Source organism: Chrysochloris asiatica, unplaced genomic scaffold, assembly GCF_000296735.1.
Source record: "Chrysochloris asiatica unplaced genomic scaffold, ChrAsi1.0 scaffold00340, whole genome shotgun sequence".
Taxonomy (NCBI): Eukaryota; Metazoa; Chordata; class Mammalia; order Afrosoricida; family Chrysochloridae; genus Chrysochloris; species Chrysochloris asiatica.
The window spans coordinates 1,307,922-1,313,068 of NW_006408858.1; the positions used below are offsets into that span (position 1 = coordinate 1,307,922).

The following is a 5,147-nucleotide window of genomic DNA, read 5'->3' on the forward strand; positions in this document are numbered from 1 at the left end:
TGGGCAGCTACCAAATGGCAATCTGAACCATGCAAAGACAACAATATGATAAGAGTTAAAGGTGTGCAATAAACATCTGATAGCTGAAATCTTGGGCTGCAAAAGGTAGGGAGAAAAATTAGCACAAATGGTAATGTCGTTTCACCTCAAAAAATTTTTTAAGTGTGTAAGAAATACGCCTTTTTAAAATGTCTTCCTGCTACCTTACACAAGGCAGCACAATCCAAAGATAATTTTTCTGTAATTTTTTACAATAATACACAGAGTGGTTTTTAAAGACTTCTTTCACTCTCTTTTGTTCCACATGAGGGAAAACATATAAAACCATCAAATTAGCATCGTCCAAAACTCTGGATTATAGAAATGATCGATGAACATTTATTTCACACCTAAGCATAAATAGCTAAAATGAAGATTACTGATCACTTTCCTCTTCCATTATTTCAATTCTGTGATGCCCATAGAGTAGAACATAAGCTATATGCCTGTCTCCACCACCAGAAAGTCGCAAGATATCTTCTGGTGTAATGATGCTGACTTTATCATCATCAAACTTAATCCATTCATCTTGTTTCCTTTTCACCCATGATACATAATGACCTGAAGAACTAGACCTTCCTTGATGAGTTAGCACTGCTTGTAAGTCATAGTATCCACAGTTATTTGAACCAATATCATCAGCAAAAGAAAAAGGTTCATTCTTAATTTCTTTCTGGGGACTACTTTTTTGGTCACTAATCTTAGGTTGCTGATTCACTTTTTTATCTTCTAGATCCTTGAATTTTGATAGAAAAGAGACCATTTTCTCCTGAAGTTCTGATGTACATGGTTCATACACATCGAACATAAGAGGAAATTTAACATCCTTAAGAACTTTGGCATTCACAGATTCCTTCTCTTTATATATAAAAAAAAATGGACCATCTGAATAGTCAGGTAAGCAGGTAGCCAGCTGATCTTGGAAGATTTGATGTACAAAGCATTTCTTTGCAATGTAGGAGACTGTTTGCTGATTTCTTCCTGAAGTTGCAGTTTTAGTCCTGTAAAAAGATACTTGACTTTTTGATTGATAAAACAGCTAAGCTGAAGCTGATTTTCCTTTCCCTTAGTGACTTCTTCTTCTTCAGATTCTATGCATTTCATGGTAGTTTCAAACTCAACACTGAAGAACTGATCAATTAAACTTTTCTTTTTAGAAGGTGTCACTTCTGGTGCAGATGAATCTGTCTCTTTAACAGAATCATCCTCTAAGGCTTCCAGTTTCTGTTGCAATATTCGCATCATTTGTATCCAACATTCATTAGCATCCTGTTGAAGATATTGTCCTCGTTCGCCTTTCTCTGCAAATTGTGGGAAAGCCATATGCAAAAACTGCAGTAGAATAATGGGTGGAATACTAGAAGAAGTTTTATCCATGGAATCAAACAAATCTCTAAGGGCTGCAGTAATATACTGTACTGAAGCCATTTCCCCTGAAGCTCTTAAGGCACCTGCATACCTTTTAAGGGCATCTTTGAGTTCAGGCACAGAACGGATACATTGAACTCTAGCATTCGTGTAACAAGTGTTACCAAGGTTTGTCAATCCACATGGTAATTCCATGGCAGATGCTAACTGTTCTTCTGTCATGTCTTCCACAAAGACAGTTTTAGCTGAGGGTTCCTCAGGAAGAGCATCTGCAGAGCCCATCATTAGTAGATTCATCCCATTCTTTATTTTGATGTTTTCCAGTCATCATCCTTTAATGTTCCTCCTTTCACCATAACTTTCTGTCTGGCTGGCTGGACTCCAGTTAATGCAAAAAGCTGAGCCTTGAACACCATTGGAGGTTCATCAGTATTCAATTCTACACCTTCAAATTTCTCCTTTCCCCATTTACGGTAACAGAGTAGAGCAGCATGGCGGGGGCCCAGGGGAGGCAGTGGTACAGGAAGGCTGGGCCTGGCAGGAGCGGCGAAGGAAAAGGAAGGAAAAAAAGCAGCGGCAGCAGCCGAGGTGGAGGCGCGGTAGCAGTAGCGGCTGCAGCTCCGATGCGATGCCCCAACTGATTTTTGTATGTTGATCTTATACCCTGCCACTTTGCTGAATCTTCCAATGAGGTCTAGTAGCTTTATTACTGAGTCTTTGGGGTTTTATATAATAGGATTATATTGTCTGCAAATAGAGAGAGTTTTATTTTTTCTTTGCCAATTTGGATGCCTTTAATTTCCCTATCTTGCCGTTTAGCTCTGGCTAAGACTTCCAAAACAGTATTGAATAAGATTGTTGACAAAGGGCATCCTGGTCTGGTTCCTGTTCTCACAAGGAAGGCTTTCCATTTCTCCCCATTGAGAGTGATGTAGACTGTTGGTTTTGTATACATGTTCTTAATTATGTTGAGCAATTTCCTTTCAATTCCTACTTTGTTGAGTGTTTTATCAGGAATGAATGTTGGATTTTGTCAAATGCCTTTTCTACACCATTCGATATGATCATGTGGTTCTTTTCCTTTTTAAAATTTATATAGTGGATTACATTGGTCATTTTTCTTATGTTAAACCATCCTTGCATCCCTTTTATGAATCCCATTTGGTCACAGTTTATTATTTTTTGATGTGCTGCTGGATTCTGTTGGCTAGGATTTTGTTGAGAATTTTTACGTCTGTGTTCATGAGGGATATTGGTCTATAATTTTCTTTCTTAGTGATGTCCTTCCCTGGTTTTGTTATAAGAGTTATGCTTGCTTCATAGAAAGTATTAGGAAGTTTTTCATCCTCTTCTATATGCTGGAATAATTTGAGTAGAATTTGGTGACAACTCTTCCCTGAATGTTTGGTAGAACTCACTCATGAAGCCATTTGGGCCTGATCTTCTCTTGGTTGGGAGTTTTTTTGTGATCTGATCAATTTCTTCTTTGGTTATGGGTCTGTTCAAGTTTTCTACTTCACTCTGTGTAAGTTTAGGTAGGTTGTGTTTTTCTAAAATTGTATCAATTTTTTCTAATTTTTCAAATTTGTTGGAGTACAACTCTTCATGGTATTCTATTTTTATCTTTTTGATTTCCTTTGGCTTCATTGTGACATTGCCCATGTGATTTCTAATGCATGTTTTTTTGTGTCTTCTCCCTCTTTTCTTTTCTTAGGTTTGTCAATGGTTGGTTAATTTTTTAAATCCTTTCATAAAAACCACCTTCTTGGCCTGTTGATTCTTTCTATAGTTTTTCTGTTTTCCATCTCATTTATTTCTGCTCTGATCTTTTTTGTTTCTTTTCTTTTGGTGACTGTAGTTTCCCTCTTTTGGTCTGTTTCTAATTGTTGGAGATGCTGTGTTAATATGTTAATTTTGGTTCTTTCTTCTTTTTGGATGTATGAATTAATCGCAATAAATTGTCCTCTCATCACCACTTTCGCCATGTCCCAAAGATTTTGGTATGTTGTCTTTTCATTCTCATTTGTTTTTAGGACATTTGTGAATTCACGTTTAATTTTTTCTTTTACCCAGTAGCTTTTCAGCAGGGTTTTATTCATTTTCCATGTATTCGACTTTATTTCCTTGGTTTTCTTATTGTTGATTTCTAGTTTTATAGCATTGTGGTCTGAAAAGATGCTTTGTAGTATTTTGATGTGTTGTAAATTTACGGAGGCTTGCTTTGTGACCTAACACATGGTCAATTCTGGAGAATGTTCCATGTGCATTGGAGAAGAATGTATATTGTTCTGTTGTTGGGTTGAATGCTCTGTACACATCTGTGAGGTCAAGTTGGTTGATTGTGTTGTTTAGTTCCTCTGTAACTTTGTCAAGTTTCTTTCTGGTTGTTCTATTCCTTTTTGGAAGCGGCATATTAAAATCTCCCACTATAATTGTAAATTTATCTATTTCTTTCTTCAATTTTAGTATGGTTTGCTTCATGTATCTTGGTGCTCTTTCTTTGGGTGTGTAGATATTTATCATCTAGCTCAATTGACCCTTTGATCATGAGATAGTGTCCTTCTTAATTTCTTATGCTGGTTTTTGTGTTAAAGTTTACTTTATCAGAGATTAGTATTGCCAATCCTGTTTGTTTATTATTGCAGTTAGCTTGGTATATATTTTTTCCATCCTTTAACTTTTAGTCTGTTTTGTCTGTGTGTGTAAGGTGTGTCTTTTGCAGACAGCATTTTGAAAGGTCTTGTTTTCTTATCCATTCTGCCACTCTCTGTCTCTTCAATGGTGCATTTAATCCATTGACATTCAGTATAATTATCAATAGGTATGAATTAATTGCTGTCATTATGTTATTTTTTTTGTAGTACTGTTTGTTCCTTTTTTTCTGCATCCCTTCTTGTGCTGACTTGTTTTTGTTTTTGTTTTTTTGTGCTAGTGTTATTTCTTCTTTGTTTTTATGTTTCCTTGTTCTGCTTGGATGCTTATTTTCATGGTACTATGTGAAGTAATAACTTTCTTTTGGTTACCCTATAGTCTATTTAGTCTATTAACTTTCCCCTTCATTTAAGACAGTTTATTGTATCCTGTAATCTACTTGACCTCCTCACCACCTGGATCTCTCTTCCTATATTTTTCCCTTCTTTGACATTGTTATTATTTTTATCTTCAGTTGGCCTCCCAGCTCCTTTGAATTCATTGTTTTAATTTTGTTCTGTTCTGCACTCTGCTCTCTGTTGTCTGAGTTTCAGGTGGTGTTGTCACATCTGTCTATCTCTGGTTGTTGTCTGTTCTTGTTGGTTTTCATTCTAAATAACTCCCTCTTGGATGTTTTGAAATGCTGGATTGGCTTTAACAAAATTTCTTAGCTTCTGTTTATTTTGGAATGTTTTGATTGCACCATTGTATCTAATTGACAGTTTTGCTTGATAGATGATTCTTGGTTGGCAGTTTTTTTCTTCTAGTGTTTTATATCTGTCTCTCCATTGCCTTCTTGCCTGTGTGGTTTCTGCTGAGAAGTCAGAGCTTAATTTGATTTGATTGCCTTTTAAGTTAACACTTTCTTTTCCCTAGCTGCTTTTAAGATTCTCTCTTTGTCTTTGATTTTGCAGAGCTTGATTATGATATGTCTTGGTGATTTTCTTTTGGGATCTAACCTTCCTGTGGTACATTCAGCTTCTTAAATGTTAAATAGCTCATCCTTCTAGATGTTAGGGAAATTTTGTTTCAGCAGCTCTTTAACTATC

The 5,147-nt window shown here is 36.1% G+C and overlaps 1 pseudogene across 1 annotated transcript; it reads right to left on the minus strand.

Annotated features, from left to right (window-relative positions):
* Positions 1–6: 6 nt before the first annotated feature.
* Positions 7–2,032, minus strand: LOC102832093 (annotated as a pseudogene). The gene has a single exon (XR_438800.1). The product of XR_438800.1 is annotated as a ubiquitin carboxyl-terminal hydrolase 14-like (transcript).
* Between the last annotated feature and the right edge of the window lie 3,115 nt (positions 2,033–5,147).